This window comes from Pelobates fuscus, chromosome 2 (assembly GCF_036172605.1).
Source record: "Pelobates fuscus isolate aPelFus1 chromosome 2, aPelFus1.pri, whole genome shotgun sequence".
NCBI lineage: Eukaryota > Metazoa > Chordata > Amphibia > Anura > Pelobatidae > Pelobates > Pelobates fuscus.
This window is the reverse complement of record NC_086318.1, coordinates 352903045-352926282: the sequence shown is the minus strand read 5'-3', so window position 1 is coordinate 352926282 and position 23238 is coordinate 352903045. Positions and strand designations below refer to the sequence as shown.

Here is a 23238-nt window from a genome sequence, read left to right as displayed (position 1 = left end):
TTTGGGGACGAACGTAGACCAGCGGATTGTGTACTCTGCCTAATGGCTGCTGTAGTAGAATCTTGGCAAAACTGTTTCCAAAGAGCGAAAAAAAATTGTACAAGGTTTGCTGCAAGATATGGTTGCCCTCACTCTCTGTTATAGGTTTGGAACCATTCCAAGATGCCATATAAGAAGACCGAGGAATTTGTTGGGGTTTAAGCTTCCCTGTAGGAGGAAGCGGGCCTAATTAGAATATTGCCTCCCACAATAATTTGCAATGGCTTATGGTCATGAACTTTTTCTCACCGCTGTCTTAAAGTGTCCTTACGTGGTAGCTCTTAAAAGCTGGCCCACTTGAACAGTTAACTTTGCGCAGTGGCAGTATCGTAGCCCATGAGGTCAATCCGAGGCGTGATTATTGCTAATTGAAAACTTTACCCAATACCCCGCCATGATGACTTGAAATACAGTCAGCATTGGCAATTTTTGACAGGCTCTAAGGAGACTGAAAGATTGGTTTAATAAAAGTTTATGGCGCCCCATGTCTAGGGCGTGTCTTACGTGACTCCCGTTTCTTCCTGAGCTCTGTTGCACCATTCCTTCCGCTGGCTTCTTAGCATGTCCCTTTTACCTTTCTCTCCCACTGAATTCACTTGTTTCCGGCAGCACACTATTCTCACTACATGCTACGAATTCCCATTCTTCGGCTCATTGGCCTAGCATTTGTCTTTATGCAAATTGCTCCTTCGCACCCTGAATCCAGCTCAATTATTCACACCTAACCACCTGAAGGCACTAAAATTACTGGTAGCTAAGGAAAACAACGATCAGCCACGAGGTTTGGTAATCTTTTGTAGCCTTCTATCATTTGGATTATTTATTTGCTTTTTTTTTTTTTTACTTGCTTTATTATTTCACCACAGCCTAAAGGAAAGGCTTCCCAGCGGGCGTGCCTTTGAATGTACCCGTCATGTCATACTTACCTGGCAGGGGAGCAATAGCCATGATCCCTAACGTGGCTCTCCCAGAGTGAGGCTGGTTCATTGCACTCCGTACCAGTTGACCTCTGCGATTTCCTCAAATGTGGGAAACTCGACTGCATAATTTATGGTAGTGGGGGACTGCGTTCGCGCTTTCCCCTGTGTTTGCTTGTTTGACAAAAATAGAGAACTTCACCAATTCTGACGAAGGATAATTTCAGCCACGGCACCCGTCTTCTTTGGCTCTTACTTTCCGCATCAAGCAGGCAGCGACAATCATTTCCTAGGCTTGATCATTTTTATTATCTATGTTTTCTGGAGACCAGTTTTAAGCCAGAATTTCACTTTTTATTTTAACTTTTCAGCTTTTTTTTCATCATTTTTTTATCCTGACTTCTTTTGATTTATTGTATGCTTCAATGCAATGGAAGAAATAAAGAATTGGAGACCTATATTGCGTCTTCCAACAGAACGTAACGTTTGATTGAATTTCTGGGAAAAAAAGATTTTCTGGATCAAGGCAGTGAATTGCCGCTTGAGACAATCAGACCAAACCTTAGGAATAGCTGGGTGGTCGCTAGCACTTACTAATGAACACCATGGAATTTTGAAAAAGCCACCACAAATGTTCTTTCAGCCCTGTTGAGTGTGGATGAAGAGAAGACAGGTGCTAGGCAAGGGTCATTCCTATCGATGGAGTCATGAAATGTGTGACTTTGGGGACGAACGTAGACCAGCGGATTGTGTACTCTGCCTAATGGCTGCTGTAGTAGAATCTTGGCAAAACTGTTTCCAAAGAGCGAAAAAAAATTGTACAAGGTTTGCTGCAAGATATGGTTGCCCTCACTCTCTGTTATAGGTTTGGAACCATTCCAAGATGCCATATAAGAAGACCGAGGAATTTGTTGGGGTTTAAGCTTCCCTGTAGGAGGAAGCGGGCCTAATTAGAATATTGCCTCCCATAATCCTTTGCAATGGCTTATGGTCATGAACTTTTTCTCACCGCTGTCTTAAAGTTTCCTTACGTGGTAGCTCTTAAAAGCTGGCCCACTTGAACAGCTAGCTTTGCGCAGTGGCAGTATCGTAGCCCATGAGGTCAATCCGAGGCGTGATTATTGCTAATTGAAAACTTTACCCAATACCCTGCCATGATGACTTGAAATATAGTCAGCATTGGCAATTTTTGACAGGCTCTAAGGAGACTGAAAGATTGGTTTAATAAAAGTTTATGGCGCCCCATGTCTAGGGCGTGTCTTACGTGACTCCCGTTTCTTCCTGAGCTCTGTTGCACCATTCCTTCCGCTGGCTTCTTAGCATTTCCCTTTTACCTTTCTCTCCCACTGAATTCACTTGTTTCCGGCAGCACACTATTCTCACTACATGCTACGAATTCCCATCCTTCGGCTCATTGGCCTAGCATTTGCCTTTATGCAAATTGCTCCTTCGCACCCTGAATCCAGCTCAATTATTCACACCTAACCACCTGAAGGCACTAAAATTACTGGTAGCTAAGGAAAACAACGATCAGCCATGAGGTTTGGTAATCTTTTGTAGCCTTCTATCATTTGGATTATTTATTTGCTTTTTTTTTTTTAACTTGCTTTATTATTTCACCACAGCCTAAAGGAAAGGCTTCCCAGCGGGCGTGCCTTTGAATGTACCCGTCATGTCATACTTACCTGGCAGGGGAGCAATAGCCATGATCCCTAAGGTGGCTCTCCCAGAGTGAGGCTGGTTCATTGCACTCCGTACCAGTTGACCTCTGCGATTTCCTCAAATGTGGGAAACTCGACTGCATAATTTATGGTAGTGGGGGACTGCGTTCGCGCTTTCCCCTGTGTTTGCTTGTTTGACAAAAATAGAGAACTTCACCAATTCTGATGAAGGATAATTTCAGCCACGGCACCCGTCTTCTTTGGCTCTTACTTTCCACATCAAGCAGGCAGCGACAATCATTTCCTAGGCTTGATCATTTTTATTATCTATGTTTTCTGGAGACCAGTTTTAAGCCAGAATTTCACTTTTTATTTTTACTTTTCAGCTTTTTTTTCATCATTTTTTTATCCTGACTTCTTTTGATTTATTGTATGCTTCAATGCAATGGAAGAAATAAAGAATTGGAGACCTATATTACGTCTTCCAACAGAACGTAACGTTTGATTGAATTTCTGGGAAAAAAAGATTTTCTGGATCAAGGCAGTGAAATGCCGCTTGAGACAATCAGACCAAACCTTAGGAATAGCTGGGTGGTCGCTAGCACTTACTAATGAACACCATGGAATTTTGAAAAAGCCACCACAAATGTTCTTTCAGCCCTGTTGAGTGTGGATGAAGAGAAGACAGGTGCTAGGCAAGGGTCATTCCTATCGATGGAGTCATGAAATGTGTGACTTTGGGGACGAACGTAGACCAGCGGATTGTGTACTCTGCCTAATGGCTGCTGTAGTAGAATCTTGGCAAAACCGTTTCCAAAGAGAGAAAAAAAATTGTACAAGGTTTGCTGCAAGATATGGTTGCCCTCACTCTCTGTTATAGGTTTGGAACCATTCCAAGATGCCATATAAGAAGACCGAGGAATTTGTTGGGGTTTAAGCTTCCCTGTAGGAGGAAGCGGGCCTAATTAGAATATTGCCTCCCACAATAATTTGCAATGGCTTATGGTCATGAACTTTTTCTCACCGCTGTCTTAAAGTGTCCTTACGTGGTAGCTCTTAAAAGCTGGCCCACTTGAACAGTTAACTTTGCGCAGTGGCAGTATCGTAGCCCATGAGGTCAATCCGAGGCGTGATTATTGCTAATTGAAAACTTTACCCAATACCCCGCCATGATGACTTGAAATACAGTCAGCATTGGCAATTTTTGACAGGCTCTAAGGAGACTGAAAGATTGGTTTAATAAAAGTTTATGGCGCCCCATGTCTAGGGCGTGTCTTACGTGACTCCCGTTTCTTCCTGAGCTCTGTTGCACCATTCCTTCCGCTGGCTTCTTAGCATGTCCCTTTTACCTTTCTCTCCCACTGAATTCACTTGTTTCCGGCAGCACACTATTCTCACTACATGCTACGAATTCCCATTCTTCGGCTCATTGGCCTAGCATTTGTCTTTATGCAAATTGCTCCTTCGCACCCTGAATCCAGCTCAATTATTCACACCTAACCACCTGAAGGCACTAAAATTACTGGTAGCTAAGGAAAACAACGATCAGCCACGAGGTTTGGTAATCTTTTGTAGCCTTCTATCATTTGGATTATTTATTTGCTTTTTTTTTTTTTAACTTGCTTTATTATTTCACCACAGCCTAAAGGAAAGGCTTCCCAGCGGGCGTGCCTTTGAATGTACCCGTCATGTCATACTTACCTGGCAGGGGAGCAATAGCCATGATCCCTAAGGTGGCTCTCCCAGAGTGAGGCTGGTTCATTGCACTCCGTACCAGTTGACCTCTGCGATTTCCTCAAATGTGGGAAACTCGACTGCATAATTTATGGTAGTGGGGGACTGCGTTCGCGCTTTCCCCTGTGTTTGCTTGTTTGACAAAAATAGAGAACTTCACCAATTCTGACGAAGGATAATTTCAGCCACGGCACCCGTCTTCTTTGGCTCTTACTTTCCGCATCAAGCAGGCAGCGACAATCATTTCCTAGGCTTGATCATTTTTATTATCTATGTTTTCTGGAGACCAGTTTTAAGCCAGAATTTCACTTTTTATTTTAACTTTTCAGCTTTTTTTTCATCATTTTTTTATCCTGACTTCTTTTGATTTATTGTATGCTTCAATGCAATGGAAGAAATAAAGAATTGGAGACCTATATTGCGTCTTCCAACAGAACGTAACGTTTGATTGAATTTCTGGGAAAAAAAGATTTTCTGGATCAAGGCAGTGAATTGCCGCTTGAGACAATCAGACCAAACCTTAGGAATAGCTGGGTGGTCGCTAGCACTTACTAATGAACACCATGGAATTTTGAAAAAGCCACCACAAATGTTCTTTCAGCCCTGTTGAGTGTGGATGAAGAGAAGACAGGTGCTAGGCAAGGGTCATTCCTATCGATGGAGTCATGAAATGTGTGACTTTGGGGACGAACGTAGACCAGCGGATTGTGTACTCTGCCTAATGGCTGCTGTAGTAGAATCTTGGCAAAACTGTTTCCAAAGAGCGAAAAAAAATTGTACAAGGTTTGCTGCAAGATATGGTTGCCCTCACTCTCTGTTATAGGTTTGGAACCATTCCAAGATGCCATATAAGAAGACCGAGGAATTTGTTGGGGTTTAAGCTTCCCTGTAGGAGGAAGCGGGCCTAATTAGAATATTGCCTCCCACAATAATTTGCAATGGCTTATGGTCATGAACTTTTTCTCACCGCTGTCTTAAAGTGTCCTTACGTGGTAGCTCTTAAAAGCTGGCCCACTTGAACAGTTAACTTTGCGCAGTGGCAGTATCGTAGCCCATGAGGTCAATCCGAGGCGTGATTATTGCTAATTGAAAACTTTACCCAATACCCCGCCATGATGACTTGAAATACAGTCAGCATTGGCAATTTTTGACAGGCTCTAAGGAGACTGAAAGATTGGTTTAATAAAAGTTTATGGCGCCCCATGTCTAGGGCGTGTCTTACGTGACTCCCGTTTCTTCCTGAGCTCTGTTGCACCATTCCTTCCGCTGGCTTCTTAGCATGTCCCTTTTACCTTTCTCTCCCACTGAATTCACTTGTTTCCGGCAGCACACTATTCTCACTACATGCTACGAATTCCCATTCTTCGGCTCATTGGCCTAGCATTTGTCTTTATGCAAATTGCTCCTTCGCACCCTGAATCCAGCTCAATTATTCACACCTAACCACCTGAAGGCACTAAAATTACTGGTAGCTAAGGAAAACAACGATCAGCCACGAGGTTTGGTAATCTTTTGTAGCCTTCTATCATTTGGATTATTTATTTGCTTTTTTTTTTTTTTACTTGCTTTATTATTTCACCACAGCCTAAAGGAAAGGCTTCCCAGCGGGCGTGCCTTTGAATGTACCCGTCATGTCATACTTACCTGGCAGGGGAGCAATAGCCATGATCCCTAAGGTGGCTCTCCCAGAGTGAGGCTGGTTCATTGCACTCCGTACCAGTTGACCTCTGCGATTTCCTCAAATGTGGGAAACTCGACTGCATAATTTATGGTAGTGGGGGACTGCGTTCGCGCTTTCCCCTGTGTTTGCTTGTTTGACAAAAATAGAGAACTTCACCAATTCTGACGAAGGATAATTTCAGCCACGGCACCCGTCTTCTTTGGCTCTTACTTTCCGCATCAAGCAGGCAGCGACAATCATTTCCTAGGCTTGATCATTTTTATTATCTATGTTTTCTGGAGACCAGTTTTAAGCCAGAATTTCACTTTTTATTTTAACTTTTCAGCTTTTTTTTCATCATTTTTTTATCCTGACTTCTTTTGATTTATTGTATGCTTCAATGCAATGGAAGAAATAAAGAATTGGAGACCTATATTGCGTCTTCCAACAGAACGTAACGTTTGATTGAATTTCTGGGAAAAAAAGATTTTCTGGATCAAGGCAGTGAATTGCCGCTTGAGACAATCAGACCAAACCTTAGGAATAGCTGGGTGGTCGCTAGCACTTACTAATGAACACCATGGAATTTTGAAAAAGCCACCACAAATGTTCTTTCAGCCCTGTTGAGTGTGGATGAAGAGAAGACAGGTGCTAGGCAAGGGTCATTCCTATCGATGGAGTCATGAAATGTGTGACTTTGGGGACGAACGTAGACCAGCGGATTGTGTACTCTGCCTAATGGCTGCTGTAGTAGAATCTTGGCAAAACTGTTTCCAAAGAGCGAAAAAAAATTGTACAAGGTTTGCTGCAAGATATGGTTGCCCTCACTCTCTGTTATAGGTTTGGAACCATTCCAAGATGCCATATAAGAAGACCGAGGAATTTGTTGGGGTTTAAGCTTCCCTGTAGGAGGAAGCGGGCCTAATTAGAATATTGCCTCCCATAATCCTTTGCAATGGCTTATGGTCATGAACTTTTTCTCACCGCTGTCTTAAAGTTTCCTTACGTGGTAGCTCTTAAAAGCTGGCCCACTTGAACAGCTAGCTTTGCGCAGTGGCAGTATCGTAGCCCATGAGGTCAATCCGAGGCGTGATTATTGCTAATTGAAAACTTTACCCAATACCCTGCCATGATGACTTGAAATATAGTCAGCATTGGCAATTTTTGACAGGCTCTAAGGAGACTGAAAGATTGGTTTAATAAAAGTTTATGGCGCCCCATGTCTAGGGCGTGTCTTACGTGACTCCCGTTTCTTCCTGAGCTCTGTTGCACCATTCCTTCCGCTGGCTTCTTAGCATTTCCCTTTTACCTTTCTCTCCCACTGAATTCACTTGTTTCCGGCAGCACACTATTCTCACTACATGCTACGAATTCCCATCCTTCGGCTCATTGGCCTAGCATTTGCCTTTATGCAAATTGCTCCTTCGCACCCTGAATCCAGCTCAATTATTCACACCTAACCACCTGAAGGCACTAAAATTACTGGTAGCTAAGGAAAACAACGATCAGCCATGAGGTTTGGTAATCTTTTGTAGCCTTCTATCATTTGGATTATTTATTTGCTTTTTTTTTTTTAACTTGCTTTATTATTTCACCACAGCCTAAAGGAAAGGCTTCCCAGCGGGCGTGCCTTTGAATGTACCCGTCATGTCATACTTACCTGGCAGGGGAGCAATAGCCATGATCCCTAAGGTGGCTCTCCCAGAGTGAGGCTGGTTCATTGCACTCCGTACCAGTTGACCTCTGCGATTTCCTCAAATGTGGGAAACTCGACTGCATAATTTATGGTAGTGGGGGACTGCGTTCGCGCTTTCCCCTGTGTTTGCTTGTTTGACAAAAATAGAGAACTTCACCAATTCTGATGAAGGATAATTTCAGCCACGGCACCCGTCTTCTTTGGCTCTTACTTTCCACATCAAGCAGGCAGCGACAATCATTTCCTAGGCTTGATCATTTTTATTATCTATGTTTTCTGGAGACCAGTTTTAAGCCAGAATTTCACTTTTTATTTTTACTTTTCAGCTTTTTTTTCATCATTTTTTTATCCTGACTTCTTTTGATTTATTGTATGCTTCAATGCAATGGAAGAAATAAAGAATTGGAGACCTATATTACGTCTTCCAACAGAACGTAACGTTTGATTGAATTTCTGGGAAAAAAAGATTTTCTGGATCAAGGCAGTGAAATGCCGCTTGAGACAATCAGACCAAACCTTAGGAATAGCTGGGTGGTCGCTAGCACTTACTAATGAACACCATGGAATTTTGAAAAAGCCACCACAAATGTTCTTTCAGCCCTGTTGAGTGTGGATGAAGAGAAGACAGGTGCTAGGCAAGGGTCATTCCTATCGATGGAGTCATGAAATGTGTGACTTTGGGGACGAACGTAGACCAGCGGATTGTGTACTCTGCCTAATGGCTGCTGTAGTAGAATCTTGGCAAAACCGTTTCCAAAGAGAGAAAAAAAATTGTACAAGGTTTGCTGCAAGATATGGTTGCCCTCACTCTCTGTTATAGGTTTGGAACCATTCCAAGATGCCATATAAGAAGACCGAGGAATTTGTTGGGGTTTAAGCTTCCCTGTAGGAGGAAGCGGGCCTAATTAGAATATTGCCTCCCACAATAATTTGCAATGGCTTATGGTCATGAACTTTTTCTCACCGCTGTCTTAAAGTGTCCTTACGTGGTAGCTCTTAAAAGCTGGCCCACTTGAACAGTTAACTTTGCGCAGTGGCAGTATCGTAGCCCATGAGGTCAATCCGAGGCGTGATTATTGCTAATTGAAAACTTTACCCAATACCCCGCCATGATGACTTGAAATACAGTCAGCATTGGCAATTTTTGACAGGCTCTAAGGAGACTGAAAGATTGGTTTAATAAAAGTTTATGGCGCCCCATGTCTAGGGCGTGTCTTACGTGACTCCCGTTTCTTCCTGAGCTCTGTTGCACCATTCCTTCCGCTGGCTTCTTAGCATGTCCCTTTTACCTTTCTCTCCCACTGAATTCACTTGTTTCCGGCAGCACACTATTCTCACTACATGCTACGAATTCCCATCCTTCGGCTCATTGGCCTAGCATTTGTCTTTATGCAAATTGCTCCTTCGCACCCTGAATCCAGCTCAATTATTCACACCTAACCACCTGAAGGCACTAAAATTACTGGTAGCTAAGGAAAACAACGATCAGCCACGAGGTTTGGTAATCTTTTGTAGCCTTCTATCATTTGGATTATTTATTTGCTTTTTTTTTTTTTAACTTGCTTTATTATTTCACCACAGCCTAAAGGAAAGGCTTCCCAGCGGGCGTGCCTTTGAATGTACCCGTCATGTCATACTTACCTGGCAGGGGAGCAATAGCCATGATCCCTAAGGTGGCTCTCCCAGAGTGAGGCTGGTTCATTGCACTCCGTACCAGTTGACCTCTGCGATTTCCTCAAATGTGGGAAACTCGACTGCATAATTTATGGTAGTGGGGGACTGCGTTCGCGCTTTCCCCTGTGTTTGCTTGTTTGACAAAAATAGAGAACTTCACCAATTCTGATGAAGGATAATTTCAGCCACGGCACCCGTCTTCTTTGGCTCTTACTTTCCACATCAAGCAGGCAGCGACAATCATTTCCTAGGCTTGATCATTTTTATTATCTATGTTTTCTGGAGACCAGTTTTAAGCCAGAATTTCACTTTTTATTTTTACTTTTCAGCTTTTTTTTCATCATTTTTTTATCCTGACTTCTTTTGATTTATTGTATGCTTCAATGCAATGGAAGAAATAAAGAATTGGAGACCTATATTGCGTCTTCCAACAGAACGTAACGTTTGATTGAATTTCTGGGAAAAAAAGATTTTCTGGATCAAGGCAGTGAATTGCCGCTTGAGACAATCAGACCAAACCTTAGGAATAGCTGGGTGGTCGCTAGCACTTACTAATGAACACCATGGAATTTTGAAAAAGCCACCACAAATGTTCTTTCAGCCCTGTTGAGTGTGGATGAAGAGAAGACAGGTGCTAGGCAAGGGTCATTCCTATCGATGGAGTCATGAAATGTGTGACTTTGGGGACGAACGTAGACCAGCGGATTGTGTACTCTGCCTAATGGCTGCTGTAGTAGAATCTTGGCAAAACTGTTTCCAAAGAGCGAAAAAAAATTGTACAAGGTTTGCTGCAAGATATGGTTGCCCTCACTCTCTGTTATAGGTTTGGAACCATTCCAAGATGCCATATAAGAAGACCGAGGAATTTGTTGGGGTTTAAGCTTCCCTGTAGGAGGAAGCGGGCCTAATTAGAATATTGCCTCCCATAATCCTTTGCAATGGCTTATGGTCATGAACTTTTTCTCACCGCTGTCTTAAAGTTTCCTTACGTGGTAGCTCTTAAAAGCTGGCCCACTTGAACAGCTAGCTTTGCGCAGTGGCAGTATCGTAGCCCATGAGGTCAATCCGAGGCGTGATTATTGCTAATTGAAAACTTTACCCAATACCCTGCCATGATGACTTGAAATATAGTCAGCATTGGCAATTTTTGACAGGCTCTAAGGAGACTGAAAGATTGGTTTAATAAAAGTTTATGGCGCCCCATGTCTAGGGCGTGTCTTACGTGACTCCCGTTTCTTCCTGAGCTCTGTTGCACCATTCCTTCCGCTGGCTTCTTAGCATTTCCCTTTTACCTTTCTCTCCCACTGAATTCACTTGTTTCCGGCAGCACACTATTCTCACTACATGCTACGAATTCCCATCCTTCGGCTCATTGGCCTAGCATTTGCCTTTATGCAAATTGCTCCTTCGCACCCTGAATCCAGCTCAATTATTCACACCTAACCACCTGAAGGCACTAAAATTACTGGTAGCTAAGGAAAACAACGATCAGCCATGAGGTTTGGTAATCTTTTGTAGCCTTCTATCATTTGGATTATTTATTTGCTTTTTTTTTTTTAACTTGCTTTATTATTTCACCACAGCCTAAAGGAAAGGCTTCCCAGCGGGCGTGCCTTTGAATGTACCCGTCATGTCATACTTACCTGGCAGGGGAGCAATAGCCATGATCCCTAAGGTGGCTCTCCCAGAGTGAGGCTGGTTCATTGCACTCCGTACCAGTTGACCTCTGCGATTTCCTCAAATGTGGGAAACTCGACTGCATAATTTATGGTAGTGGGGGACTGCGTTCGCGCTTTCCCCTGTGTTTGCTTGTTTGACAAAAATAGAGAACTTCACCAATTCTGATGAAGGATAATTTCAGCCACGGCACCCGTCTTCTTTGGCTCTTACTTTCCACATCAAGCAGGCAGCGACAATCATTTCCTAGGCTTGATCATTTTTATTATCTATGTTTTCTGGAGACCAGTTTTAAGCCAGAATTTCACTTTTTATTTTTACTTTTCAGCTTTTTTTTCATCATTTTTTTATCCTGATTTCTTTTGATTTATTGTATGCTTCAATGCAATGGAAGAAATAAAGAATTGGAGACCTATATTACGTCTTCCAACAGAACGTAACGTTTGATTGAATTTCTGGGAAAAAAAGATTTTCTGGATCAAGGCAGTGAAATGCCGCTTGAGACAATCAGACCAAACCTTAGGAATAGCTGGGTGGTCGCTAGCACTTACTAATGAACACCATGGAATTTTGAAAAAGCCACCACAAATGTTCTTTCAGCCCTGTTGAGTGTGGATGAAGAGAAGACAGGTGCTAGGCAAGGGTCATTCCTATCGATGGAGTCATGAAATGTGTGACTTTGGGGACGAACGTAGACCAGCGGATTGTGTACTCTGCCTAATGGCTGCTGTAGTAGAATCTTGGCAAAACCGTTTCCAAAGAGAGAAAAAAAATTGTACAAGGTTTGCTGCAAGATATGGTTGCCCTCACTCTCTGTTATAGGTTTGGAACCATTCCAAGATGCCATATAAGAAGACCGAGGAATTTGTTGGGGTTTAAGCTTCCCTGTAGGAGGAAGCGGGCCTAATTAGAATATTGCCTCCCACAATAATTTGCAATGGCTTATGGTCATGAACTTTTTCTCACCGCTGTCTTAAAGTGTCCTTACGTGGTAGCTCTTAAAAGCTGGCCCACTTGAACAGTTAACTTTGCGCAGTGGCAGTATCGTAGCCCATGAGGTCAATCCGAGGCGTGATTATTGCTAATTGAAAACTTTACCCAATACCCCGCCATGATGACTTGAAATACAGTCAGCATTGGCAATTTTTGACAGGCTCTAAGGAGACTGAAAGATTGGTTTAATAAAAGTTTATGGCGCCCCATGTCTAGGGCGTGTCTTACGTGACTCCCGTTTCTTCCTGAGCTCTGTTGCACCATTCCTTCCGCTGGCTTCTTAGCATGTCCCTTTTACCTTTCTCTCCCACTGAATTCACTTGTTTCCGGCAGCACACTATTCTCACTACATGCTACGAATTCCCATCCTTCGGCTCATTGGCCTAGCATTTGTCTTTATGCAAATTGCTCCTTCGCACCCTGAATCCAGCTCAATTATTCACACCTAACCACCTGAAGGCACTAAAATTACTGGTAGCTAAGGAAAACAACGATCAGCCACGAGGTTTGGTAATCTTTTGTAGCCTTCTATCATTTGGATTATTTATTTGCTTTTTTTTTTTTTAACTTGCTTTATTATTTCACCACAGCCTAAAGGAAAGGCTTCCCAGCGGGCGTGCCTTTGAATGTACCCGTCATGTCATACTTACCTGGCAGGGGAGCAATAGCCATGATCCCTAAGGTGGCTCTCCCAGAGTGAGGCTGGTTCATTGCACTCCGTACCAGTTGACCTCTGCGATTTCCTCAAATGTGGGAAACTCGACTGCATAATTTATGGTAGTGGGGGACTGCGTTCGCGCTTTCCCCTGTGTTTGCTTGTTTGACAAAAATAGAGAACTTCACCAATTCTGATGAAGGATAATTTCAGCCACGGCACCCGTCTTCTTTGGCTCTTACTTTCCACATCAAGCAGGCAGCGACAATCATTTCCTAGGCTTGATCATTTTTATTATCTATGTTTTCTGGAGACCAGTTTTAAGCCAGAATTTCACTTTTTATTTTTACTTTTCAGCTTTTTTTTCATCATTTTTTTATCCTGACTTCTTTTGATTTATTGTATGCTTCAATGCAATGGAAGAAATAAAGAATTGGAGACCTATATTACGTCTTCCAACAGAACGTAACGTTTGATTGAATTTCTGGGAAAAAAAGATTTTCTGGATCAAGGCAGTGAATTGCCGCTTGAGACAATCAGACCAAACCTTAGGAATAGCTGGGTGGTCGCTAGCACTTACTAATGAACACCATGGAATTTTGAAAAAGCCACCACAAATGTTCTTTCAGCCCTGTTGAGTGTGGATGAAGAGAAGACAGGTGCTAGGCAAGGGTCATTCCTATTGATGGAGTCATGAAATGTGTGACTTTGGGGACGAACGTAGACCAGCGGATTGTGTACTCTGTCTAATGGCTGCTGTAGTAGAATCTTGGCAAAACCGTTTCCAAAGAGAGAAAAAAAATTGTACAAGGTTTGCTGCAAGATATGGTTGCCCTCACTCTCTGTTATAGGTTTGGAACCATTCCAAGATGCCATATAAGAAGACCGAGGAATTTGTTGGGGTTTAAGCTTCCCTGTAGGAGGAAGCGGGCCTAATTAGAATATTGCCTCCCACAATCCTTTGCAATGGCTTATGGTCATGAACTTTTTCTCACCGCTGTCTTAAAGTGTCCTTACGTGGTAGCTCTTAAAAGCTGGCCCACTTGAACAGTTAACTTTGCGCAGTGGCAGTATCGTAGCCCATGAGGTCAATCCGAGGCGTGATTATTGCTAATTGAAAACTTTACCCAATACCCCGCCATGATGACTTGAAATACAGTCAGCATTGGCAATTTTTGACAGGCTCTAAGGAGACTGAAAGATTGGTTTAATAAAAGTTTATGGCGCCCCATGTCTAGGGCGTGTCTTACGTGACTCCCGTTTCTTCCTGAGCTATGTTGCACTATTCCTTCCGCTGGCTTCTTAGCATTTCCCTTTTACCTTTCTCTCCCACTGAATTCACTTGTTTCCAGCAGCACACTATTCTCACTACATGCTACGAATTCCCATCCTTCGGCTCATTGGCCTAGCATTTGCCTTTATGCAAATTGCTCCTTCGCACCCTGAATCCAGCTCAATTATTCACACCTAACCACCTGAAGGCACTAAAATTACTGGTAGCTAAGGAAAACAACGATCAGCCACGAGGTTTGGTAATCTTTTGTAGCCTTCTATCATTTGGATTATTTATTTGCTTTTTTTTTTTTTAACTTGCTTTATTATTTCACCACAGCCTAAAGGAAAGGCTTCTCAGCGGGCGTGCCTTTGAATGTACCCGTCATGTCATACTTACCTGGCAGGGGAGCAATAGCCATGATCCCAAAGGTGGCTCTCCCAGAGTGAGGCTGGTTCATTGCACTCCGTACCAGTTGACCTCTGCGATTTCCTCAAATGTGGGAAACTCGACTGCATAATTTATGGTAGTGGCGGACTGCGTTCGCGCTTTCCCCTGTGTTTGCTTGTTTGACAAAAATAGAGAACTTCACAAATTCTGATGAAGGATAATTTCAGCCACGGCACCCGTCTTCTTTGGCTCTTACTTTCCACATCAAGCAGGCAGCGACAATCATTTCCTAGGCTTGATCATTTTTATTATCTATGTTTTCTGGAGACCAGTTTTAAGCCAGAATTTCACTTTTTATTTTAACTTTTCAGCTTTTTTTTCATCATTTTTTTATCCTGACTTCTTTTGATTTATTGTATGCTTCAATGCAATGGAAGAAATAAAGAATTGGAGACCTATATTACGTCTTCCAACAGAACGTAACGTTTGATTGAATTTCTGGGAAAAAAAGATTTTCTGGATCAAGGCAGTGAATTGCCGCTTGAGACAATCAGACCAAACCTTAGGAATAGCTGGGTGGTCGCTAGCACTTACTAATGAACACCATGGAATTTTGAAAAAGCCACCACAAATGTTCTTTCAGCCCTGTTGAGTGTGGATGAAGAGAAGACAGGTGCTAGGCAAGGGTCATTCCTATCGATGGAGTCATGAAATGTGTGACTTTGGGGACGAACGTAGACCAGCGGATTGTGTACTCTGCCTAATGGCTGCTGTAGTAGAATCTTGGCAAAACCGTTTCCAAAGAGAGAAAAAAAATTGTACAAGGTTTGCTGCAAGATATGGTTGCCCTCACTCTCTGTTATAGGTTTGGAACCATTCCAAGATGCCATATAAGAAGACCGAGGAATTTGTTGGGGTTTAAGCTTCCCTGTAGGAGGAAGCGGGCCTAATTAGAATATTGCCTCCCACAATCCTTTGCAATGGCTTATGGTCATGAACTTTTTCTCACCGCTGTCTTAAAGTGTCCTTACGTGGTAGCTCTTAAAAGCTGGCCCACTTGAACAGTTAACTTTGCGCAGTGGCAGTATCGTAGCCCATGAGGTCAATCCGAGGCGTGATTATTGCTAATTGAAAACTTTACCCAATACCCCGCCATGATGACTTGAAATACAGTCAGCATTGGCAATTTTTGACAGGCTCTAAGGAGACTGAAAGATTGGTTTAATAAAAGTTTATGGCGCCCCATGTCTAGGGCGTGTCTTACGTGACTCCCGTTTCTTCCTGAGCTATGTTGCACTATTCCTTCCGCTGGCTTCTTAGCATTTCCCTTTTACCTTTCTCTCCCACTGAATTCACTTGTTTCCAGCAGCACACTATTCTCACTACATGCTACGAATTCCCATCCTTCGGCTCATTGGCCTAGCATTTGCCTTTATGCAAATTGCTCCTTCGCACCCTGAATCCAGCTCAATTATTCACACCTAACCACCTGAAGGCACTAAAATTACTGGTAGCTAAGGAAAACAACGATCAGCCACGAGGTTTGGTAATCTTTTGTAGCCTTCTATCATTTGGATTATTTATTTGCTTTTTTTTTTTTTAACTTGCTTTATTATTTCACCACAGCCTAAAGGAAAGGCTTCTCAGCGGGCGTGCCTTTGAATGTACCCGTCATGTCATACTTACCTGGCAGGGGAGCAATAGCCATGATCCCAAAGGTGGCTCTCCCAGAGTGAGGCTGGTTCATTGCACTCCGTACCAGTTGACCTCTGCGATTTCCTCAAATGTGGGAAACTCGACTGCATAATTTATGGTAGTGGCGGACTGCGTTCGCGCTTTCCCCTGTGTTTGCTTGTTTGACAAAAATAGAGAACTTCACAAATTCTGATGAAGGATAATTTCAGCCACGGCACCCGTCTTCTTTGGCTCTTACTTTCCACATCAAGCAGGCAGCGACAATCATTTCCTAGGCTTGATCATTTTTATTATCTATGTTTTCTGGAGACCAGTTTTAAGCCAGAATTTCACTTTTTATTTTAACTTTTCAGCTTTTTTTTCATCATTTTTTTATCCTGACTTCTTTTGATTTATTGTATGCTTCAATGCAATGGAAGAAATAAAGAATTGGAGACCTATATTACGTCTTCCAACAGAACGTAACGTTTGATTGAATTTCTGGGAAAAAAAGATTTTCTGGATCAAGGCAGTGAATTGCCGCTTGAGACAATCAGACCAAACCTTAGGAATAGCTGGGTGGTCGCTAGCACTTACTAATGAACACCATGGAATTTTGAAAAAGCCACCACAAATGTTCTTTCAGCCCTGTTGAGTGTGGATGAAGAGAAGACAGGTGCTAGGCAAGGGTCATTCCTATCGATGGAGTCATGAAATGTGTGACTTTGGGGACGAACGTAGACCAGCGGATTGTGTACTCTGCCTAATGGCTGCTGTAGTAGAATCTTGGCAAAACCGTTTCCAAAGAGAGAAAAAAAATTGTACAAGGTTTGCTGCAAGATATGGTTGCCCTCACTCTCTGTTATAGGTTTGGAACCATTCCAAGATGCCATATAAGAAGACCGAGGAATTTGTTGGGGTTTAAGCTTCCCTGTAGGAGGAAGCGGGCCTAATTAGAATATTGCCTCCCACAATAATTTGCAATGGCTTATGGTCATGAACTTTTTCTCACCGCTGTCTTAAAGTGTCCTTACGTGGTAGCTCTTAAAAGCTGGCCCACTTGAACAGTTAACTTTGCGCAGTGGCAGTATCGTAGCCCATGAGGTCAATCCGAGGCGTGATTATTGCTAATTGAAAACTTTACCCAATACCCCGCCATGATGACTTGAAATACAGTCAGCATTGGCAATTTTTGACAGGCTCTAAGGAGACTGAAAGATTGGTTTAATAAAAGTTTATGGCGCCCCATGTCTAGGGCGTGTCTTACGTGACTCCCGTTTCTTCCTGAGCTCTGTTGCACCATTCCTTCCGCTGGCTTCTTAGCATTTCCCTTTTACCTTTCTCTCCCACTGAATTCACTTGTTTCCGGCAGCACACTATTCTCACTACATGCTACGAATTCCCATCCTTCGGCTCATTGGCCTAGCATTTGCCTTTATGCAAATTGCTCCTTCGCACCCTGAATCCAGCTCAATTATTCACACCTAACCACCTGAAGGCACTAAAATTACTGGTAGCTAAGGAAAACAACGATCAGCCATGAGGTTTGGTAATCTTTTGTAGCCTTCTATCATTTGGATTATTTATTTGCTTTTTTTTTTTTTAACTTGCTTTATTATTTCACCACAGCCTAAAGGAAAGGCTTCCCAGCGGGCGTGCCTTTGAATGTACCCGTCATGTCATACTTACCTGGCAGGGGAGCAATAGCCATGATCCCTAAGGTGGCTCTCCCAGAGTGAGGCTGGTTCATTGCACTCCGTACCAGTTGACCTCTGCGATTTCCTCAAATGTGGGAAACTCGACTGCATAATTTATGGTAGTGGGGGACTGCGTTCGCGCTTTCCCCTGTGTTTGCTTGTTTGACAAAAATAGAGAACTTCACCAATTCTGATGAAGGATAATTTCAGCCACGGCACCCGTCTTCTTTGGCTCTTACTTTCCACATCAAGCAGGCAGCGACAATCATTTCCTAGGCTTGATCATTTTTATTATCTATGTTTTCTGGAGACCAGTTTTAAGCCAGAATTTCACTTTTTATTTTTACTTTTCAGCTTTTTTTTCATCATTTTTTTATCCTGACTTCTTTTGATTTATTGTATGCTTCAATGCAATGGAAGAAATAAAGAATTGGAGACCTATATTACGTCTTCCAACAGAACGTAACGTTTGATTGAATTTCTGGGAAAAAAAGATTTTCTGGATCAAGGCAGTGAAATGCCGCTTGAGACAATCAGACCAAACCTTAGGAATAGCTGGGTGGTCGCTAGCACTTACTAATGAACACCATGGAATTTTGAAAAAGCCACCACAAATGTTCTTTCAGCCCTGTTGAGTGTGGATGAAGAGAAGACAGGTGCTAGGCAAGGGTCATTCCTATCGATGGAGTCATGAAATGTGTGACTTTGGGGACGAACGTAGACCAGCGGATTGTGTACTCTGCCTAATGGCTGCTGTAGTAGAATCTTGGCAAAACCGTTTCCAAAGAGAGAAAAAAAATTGTACAAGGTTTGCTGCAAGATATGGTTGCCCTCACTCTCTGTTATAGGTTTGGAACCATTCCAAGATGCCATATAAGAAGACCGAGGAATTTGTTGGGGTTTAAGCTTCCCTGTAGGAGGAAGCGGGCCTAATTAGAATATTGCCTCCCACAATAATTTGCAATGGCTTATGGTCATGAACTTTTTCTCACCGCTGTCTTAAAGTGTCCTTACGTGGTAGCTCTTAAAAGCTGGCCCACTTGAACAGTTAACTTTGCGCAGTGGCAGTATCGTAGCCCATGAGGTCAATCCGAGGCGTGATTATTGCTAATTGAAAACTTTACCCAATACCCCGCCATGATGACTTGAAATACAGTCAGCATTGGCAATTTTTGACAGGCTCTAAGGAGACTGAAAGATTGGTTTAATAAAAGTTTATGGCGCCCCATGTCTAGGGCGTGTCTTACGTGACTCCCGTTTCTTCCTGAGCTCTGTTGCACCATTCCTTCCGCTGGCTTCTTAGCATGTCCCTTTTACCTTTCTCTCCCACTGAATTCACTTGTTTCCGGCAGCACACTATTCTCACTACATGCTACGAATTCCCATTCTTCGGCTCATTGGCCTAGCATTTGTCTTTATGCAAATTGCTCCTTCGCACCCTGAATCCAGCTCAATTATTCACACCTAACCACCTGAAGGCACTAAAATTACTGGTAGCTAAGGAAAACAACGATCAGCCACGAGGTTTGGTAATCTTTTGTAGCCTTCTATCATTTGGATTATTTATTTGCTTTTTTTTTTTTTAACTTGCTTTATTATTTCACCACAGCCTAAAGGAAAGGCTTCCCAGCGGGCGTGCCTTTGAATGTACCCGTCATGTCATACTTACCTGGCAGGGGAGCAATAGCCATGATCCCTAAGGTGGCTCTCCCAGAGTGAGGCTGGTTCATTGCACTCCGTACCAGTTGACCTCTGCGATTTCCTCAAATGTGGGAAACTCGACTGCATAATTTATGGTAGTGGGGGACTGCGTTCGCGCTTTCCCCTGTGTTTGCTTGTTTGACAAAAATAGAGAACTTCACCAATTCTGACGAAGGATAATTTCAGCCACGGCACCCGTCTTCTTTGGCTCTTACTTTCCGCATCAAGCAGGCAGCGACAATCATTTCCTAGGCTTGATCATTTTTATTATCTATGTTTTCTGGAGACCAGTTTTAAGCCAGAATTGCACTTTTTATTTTAACTTTTCAGCTTTTTTTTCATCATTTTTTTATCCTGACTTCTTTTGATTTATTGTATGCTTCAATGCAATGGAAGAAATAAAGAATTGGAGACCTATATTACGTCTTCCAACAGAACGTAACGTTTGATTGAATTTCTGGGAAAAAAAGATTTTCTGGATCAAGGCAGTGAATTGCCGCTTGAGACAATCAGACCAAACCTTAGGAATAGCTGGGTGGTCGCTAGCACTTACTAATGAACACCATGGAATTTTGAAAAAGCCACCACAAATGTTCTTTCAGCCCTGTTGAGTGTGGATGAAGAGAAGACAGGTGCTAGGCAAGGGTCATTCCTATCGATGGAGTCATGAAATGTGTGACTTTGGGGACGAACGTAGACCAGCGGATTGTGTACTCTGCCTAATGGCTGCTGTAGTAGAATCTTGGCAAAACTGTTTCCAAAGAGCGAAAAAAAATTGTACAAGGTTTGCTGCAAGATATGGTTGCCCTCACTCTCTGTTATAGGTTTGGAACCATTCCAAGATGCCATATAAGAAGACCGAGGAATTTGTTGGGGTTTAAGCTTCCCTGTAGGAGGAAGCGGGCCTAATTAGAATATTGCCTCCCATAATCCTTTGCAATGGCTTATGGTCATGAACTTTTTCTCACCGCTGTCTTAAAGTTTCCTTACGTGGTAGCTCTTAAAAGCTGGCCCACTTGAACAGCTAGCTTTGCGCAGTGGCAGTATCGTAGCCCATGAGGTCAATCCGAGGCGTGATTATTGCTAATTGAAAACTTTACCCAATACCCTGCCATGATGACTTGAAATACAGTCAGCATTGGCAATTTTTGACAGGCTCTAAGGAGACTGAAAGATTGGTTTAATAAAAGTTTATGGCGCCCCATGTCTAGGGCGTGTCTTACGTGACTCCCGTTTCTTCCTGAGCTCTGTTGCACCATTCCTTCCGCTGGCTTCTTAGCATTTCCCTTTTACCTTTCTCTCCCACTGAATTCACTTGTTTCCGGCAGCACACTATTCTCACTACATGCTACGAATTCCCATCCTTCGGCTCATTGGCCTAGCATTTGCCTTTATGCAAATTGCTCCTTCGCACCCTGAATCCAGCTCAATTATTCACACCTAACCACCTGAAGGCACTAAAATTACTGGTAGCTAAGGAAAACAACGATCAGCCATGAGGTTTGGTAATCTTTTGTAGCCTTCTATCATTTGGATTATTTATTTGCTTTTTTTTTTTTTAACTTGCTTTATTATTTCACCACAGCCTAAAGGAAAGGCTTCCCAGCGGGCGTGCCTTTGAATGTACCCGTCATGTCATACTTACCTGGCAGGGGAGCAATAGCCATGATCCCTAAGGTGGCTCTCCCAGAGTGAGGCTGGTTCATTGCACTCCGTACCAGTTGACCTCTGCGATTTCCTCAAATGTGGGAAACTCGACTGCATAATTTATGGTAGTGGGGGACTGCGTTCGCGCTTTCCCCTGTGTTTGCTTGTTTGACAAAAATAGAGAACTTCACCAATTCTGATGAAGGATAATTTCAGCCACGGCACCCGTCTTCTTTGGCTCTTACTTTCCACATCAAGCAGGCAGCGACAATCATTTCCTAGGCTTGATCATTTTTATTATCTATGTTTTCTGGAGACCAGTTTTAAGCCAGAATTTCACTTTTTATTTTTACTTTTCAGCTTTTTTTTCATCATTTTTTTATCCTGACTTCTTTTGATTTATTGTATGCTTCAATGCAATGGAAGAAATAAAGAATTGGAGACCTATATTACGTCTTCCAACAGAACGTAACGTTTGATTGAATTTCTGGGAAAAAAAGATTTTCTGGATCAAGGCAGTGAATTGCCGCTTGAGACAATCAGACCAAACCTTAGGAATAGCTGGGTGGTCGCTAGCACTTACTAATGAACACCATGGAATTTTGAAAAAGCCACCACAAATGTTCTTTCAGCCCTGTTGAGTGTGGATGAAGAGAAGACAGGTGCTAGGCAAGGGTCATTCCTATCGATGGAGTCATGAAATGTGTGACTTTGGGGACGAACGTAGACCAGCGGATTGTGTACTCTGCCTAATGGCTGCTGTAGTAGAATCTTGGCAAAACCGTTTCCAAAGAGAGAAAAAAAATTGTACAAGGTTTGCTGCAAGATATGGTTGCCCTCACTCTCTGTTATAGGTTTGGAACCATTCCAAGATGCCATATAAGAAGACCGAGGAATTTGTTGGGGTTTAAGCTTCCCTGTAGGAGGAAGCGGGCCTAATTAGAATATTGCCTCCCACAATAATTTGCAATGGCTTATGGTCATGAACTTTTTCTCACCGCTGTCTTAAAGTGTCCTTACGTGGTAGCTCTTAAAAGCTGGCCCACTTGAACAGTTAACTTTGCGCAGTGGCAGTATCGTAGCCCATGAGGTCAATCCGAGGCGTGATTATTGCTAATTGAAAACTTTACCCAATACCCCGCCATGATGACTTGAAATACAGTCAGCATTGGCAATTTTTGACAGGCTCTAAGGAGACTGAAAGATTGGTTTAATAAAAGTTTATGGCGCCCCATGTCTAGGGCGTGTCTTACGTGACTCCCGTTTCTTCCTGAGCTCTGTTGCACCATTCCTTCCGCTGGCTTCTTAGCATGTCCCTTTTACCTTTCTCTCCCACTGAATTCACTTGTTTCCGGCAGCACACTATTCTCACTACATGCTACGAATTCCCATTCTTCGGCTCATTGGCCTAGCATTTGTCTTTATGCAAATTGCTCCTTCGCACCCTGAATCCAGCTCAATTATTCACACCTAACCACCTGAAGGCACTAAAATTACTGGTAGCTAAGGAAAACAACGATCAGCCACGAGGTTTGGTAATCTTTTGTAGCCTTCTATCATTTGGATTATTTATTTGCTTTTTTTTTTTTTAACTTGCTTTATTATTTCACCACAGCCTAAAGGAAAGGCTTCCCAGCGGGCGTGCCTTTGAATGTACCCGTCATGTCATACTTACCTGGCAGGGGAGCAATAGCCATGATCCCTAAGGTGGCTCTCCCAGAGTGAGGCTGGTTCATTGCACTCCGTACCAGTTGACCTCTGCGATTTCCTCAAATGTGGGAAACTCGACTGCATAATTTATGGTAGTGGGGGACTGCGTTCGCGCTTTCCCCTGTGTTTGCTTGTTTGACAAAAATAGAGAACTTCACCAATTCTGACGAAGGATAATTTCAGCCACGGCACCCGTCTTCTTTGGCTCTTACTTTCCGCATCAAGCAGGCAGCGACAATCATTTCCTAGGCTTGATCATTTTTATTATCTATGTTTTCTGGAGACCAGTTTTAAGCCAGAATTTCACTTTTTATTTTAACTTTTCAGCTTTTTTTTCATCATTTTTTTATCCTGACTTCTTTTGATTTATTGTATGCTTCAATGCAATGGAAGAAATAAAGAATTGGAGACCTATATTACGTCTTCCAACAGAACGTAAC

General features: G+C 42.8%; 28 non-coding genes across 28 annotated transcripts; all 28 read left to right on the top strand.

The window, feature by feature from the left end:
* Positions 1-346: 346 nt before the first annotated feature.
* On the top strand, positions 347-487 carry LOC134592667 (U4 spliceosomal RNA). The gene has a single exon (XR_010089261.1). It is a non-coding gene; the product is annotated as a U4 spliceosomal RNA (small nuclear RNA).
* A 470-nt stretch (positions 488-957) lies between these two features.
* LOC134590686 (U1 spliceosomal RNA) lies at positions 958-1124 on the top strand. Its single transcript, XR_010087572.1, has one exon. It is a non-coding gene; the product is annotated as a U1 spliceosomal RNA (small nuclear RNA).
* Positions 1125-2023: 899 nt separating this feature from the next.
* LOC134593143 (U4 spliceosomal RNA) lies at positions 2024-2164 on the top strand. The gene has a single exon (XR_010089668.1). It is a non-coding gene; the product is annotated as a U4 spliceosomal RNA (small nuclear RNA).
* Positions 2165-2633: 469 nt separating this feature from the next.
* LOC134589707 (U1 spliceosomal RNA) lies at positions 2634-2800 on the top strand. Its single transcript, XR_010086741.1, has one exon. It is a non-coding gene; the product is annotated as a U1 spliceosomal RNA (small nuclear RNA).
* Positions 2801-3699: 899 nt separating this feature from the next.
* On the top strand, positions 3700-3840 carry LOC134592666 (U4 spliceosomal RNA). Its single transcript, XR_010089260.1, has one exon. It is a non-coding gene; the product is annotated as a U4 spliceosomal RNA (small nuclear RNA).
* A 470-nt stretch (positions 3841-4310) lies between these two features.
* Positions 4311-4477, top strand: LOC134589706 (U1 spliceosomal RNA). The gene has a single exon (XR_010086740.1). It is a non-coding gene; the product is annotated as a U1 spliceosomal RNA (small nuclear RNA).
* Positions 4478-5376: 899 nt separating this feature from the next.
* On the top strand, positions 5377-5517 carry LOC134592665 (U4 spliceosomal RNA). Its single transcript, XR_010089259.1, has one exon. It is a non-coding gene; the product is annotated as a U4 spliceosomal RNA (small nuclear RNA).
* A 470-nt stretch (positions 5518-5987) lies between these two features.
* LOC134589705 (U1 spliceosomal RNA) lies at positions 5988-6154 on the top strand. Its single transcript, XR_010086739.1, has one exon. It is a non-coding gene; the product is annotated as a U1 spliceosomal RNA (small nuclear RNA).
* Positions 6155-7053: 899 nt separating this feature from the next.
* LOC134593142 (U4 spliceosomal RNA) lies at positions 7054-7194 on the top strand. The gene has a single exon (XR_010089667.1). It is a non-coding gene; the product is annotated as a U4 spliceosomal RNA (small nuclear RNA).
* Positions 7195-7663: 469 nt separating this feature from the next.
* Positions 7664-7830, top strand: LOC134589704 (U1 spliceosomal RNA). The gene has a single exon (XR_010086738.1). It is a non-coding gene; the product is annotated as a U1 spliceosomal RNA (small nuclear RNA).
* Positions 7831-8729: 899 nt separating this feature from the next.
* LOC134592663 (U4 spliceosomal RNA) lies at positions 8730-8870 on the top strand. Its single transcript, XR_010089258.1, has one exon. It is a non-coding gene; the product is annotated as a U4 spliceosomal RNA (small nuclear RNA).
* Positions 8871-9340: 470 nt separating this feature from the next.
* LOC134589703 (U1 spliceosomal RNA) lies at positions 9341-9507 on the top strand. Its single transcript, XR_010086737.1, has one exon. It is a non-coding gene; the product is annotated as a U1 spliceosomal RNA (small nuclear RNA).
* Positions 9508-10406: 899 nt separating this feature from the next.
* On the top strand, positions 10407-10547 carry LOC134593141 (U4 spliceosomal RNA). The gene has a single exon (XR_010089666.1). It is a non-coding gene; the product is annotated as a U4 spliceosomal RNA (small nuclear RNA).
* Positions 10548-11016: 469 nt separating this feature from the next.
* On the top strand, positions 11017-11183 carry LOC134589700 (U1 spliceosomal RNA). Its single transcript, XR_010086736.1, has one exon. It is a non-coding gene; the product is annotated as a U1 spliceosomal RNA (small nuclear RNA).
* Positions 11184-12082: 899 nt separating this feature from the next.
* On the top strand, positions 12083-12223 carry LOC134592662 (U4 spliceosomal RNA). Its single transcript, XR_010089257.1, has one exon. It is a non-coding gene; the product is annotated as a U4 spliceosomal RNA (small nuclear RNA).
* Positions 12224-12693: 470 nt separating this feature from the next.
* LOC134589699 (U1 spliceosomal RNA) lies at positions 12694-12860 on the top strand. Its single transcript, XR_010086735.1, has one exon. It is a non-coding gene; the product is annotated as a U1 spliceosomal RNA (small nuclear RNA).
* Positions 12861-13759: 899 nt separating this feature from the next.
* LOC134592661 (U4 spliceosomal RNA) lies at positions 13760-13900 on the top strand. The gene has a single exon (XR_010089256.1). It is a non-coding gene; the product is annotated as a U4 spliceosomal RNA (small nuclear RNA).
* A 470-nt stretch (positions 13901-14370) lies between these two features.
* LOC134591240 (U1 spliceosomal RNA) lies at positions 14371-14537 on the top strand. The gene has a single exon (XR_010088045.1). It is a non-coding gene; the product is annotated as a U1 spliceosomal RNA (small nuclear RNA).
* Positions 14538-15436: 899 nt separating this feature from the next.
* Positions 15437-15577, top strand: LOC134592660 (U4 spliceosomal RNA). The gene has a single exon (XR_010089255.1). It is a non-coding gene; the product is annotated as a U4 spliceosomal RNA (small nuclear RNA).
* A 470-nt stretch (positions 15578-16047) lies between these two features.
* Positions 16048-16214, top strand: LOC134591239 (U1 spliceosomal RNA). Its single transcript, XR_010088044.1, has one exon. It is a non-coding gene; the product is annotated as a U1 spliceosomal RNA (small nuclear RNA).
* Positions 16215-17113: 899 nt separating this feature from the next.
* Positions 17114-17254, top strand: LOC134592659 (U4 spliceosomal RNA). Its single transcript, XR_010089254.1, has one exon. It is a non-coding gene; the product is annotated as a U4 spliceosomal RNA (small nuclear RNA).
* Positions 17255-17724: 470 nt separating this feature from the next.
* Positions 17725-17891, top strand: LOC134589698 (U1 spliceosomal RNA). Its single transcript, XR_010086734.1, has one exon. It is a non-coding gene; the product is annotated as a U1 spliceosomal RNA (small nuclear RNA).
* Positions 17892-18790: 899 nt separating this feature from the next.
* Positions 18791-18931, top strand: LOC134592658 (U4 spliceosomal RNA). Its single transcript, XR_010089253.1, has one exon. It is a non-coding gene; the product is annotated as a U4 spliceosomal RNA (small nuclear RNA).
* Positions 18932-19401: 470 nt separating this feature from the next.
* Positions 19402-19568, top strand: LOC134589697 (U1 spliceosomal RNA). Its single transcript, XR_010086733.1, has one exon. It is a non-coding gene; the product is annotated as a U1 spliceosomal RNA (small nuclear RNA).
* Positions 19569-20467: 899 nt separating this feature from the next.
* Positions 20468-20608, top strand: LOC134593216 (U4 spliceosomal RNA). Its single transcript, XR_010089729.1, has one exon. It is a non-coding gene; the product is annotated as a U4 spliceosomal RNA (small nuclear RNA).
* A 470-nt stretch (positions 20609-21078) lies between these two features.
* LOC134589696 (U1 spliceosomal RNA) lies at positions 21079-21245 on the top strand. The gene has a single exon (XR_010086732.1). It is a non-coding gene; the product is annotated as a U1 spliceosomal RNA (small nuclear RNA).
* An 899-nt stretch (positions 21246-22144) lies between these two features.
* Positions 22145-22285, top strand: LOC134592657 (U4 spliceosomal RNA). Its single transcript, XR_010089252.1, has one exon. It is a non-coding gene; the product is annotated as a U4 spliceosomal RNA (small nuclear RNA).
* A 470-nt stretch (positions 22286-22755) lies between these two features.
* LOC134589695 (U1 spliceosomal RNA) lies at positions 22756-22922 on the top strand. The gene has a single exon (XR_010086731.1). It is a non-coding gene; the product is annotated as a U1 spliceosomal RNA (small nuclear RNA).
* The last annotated feature ends 316 nt before the right edge of the window (positions 22923-23238 follow it).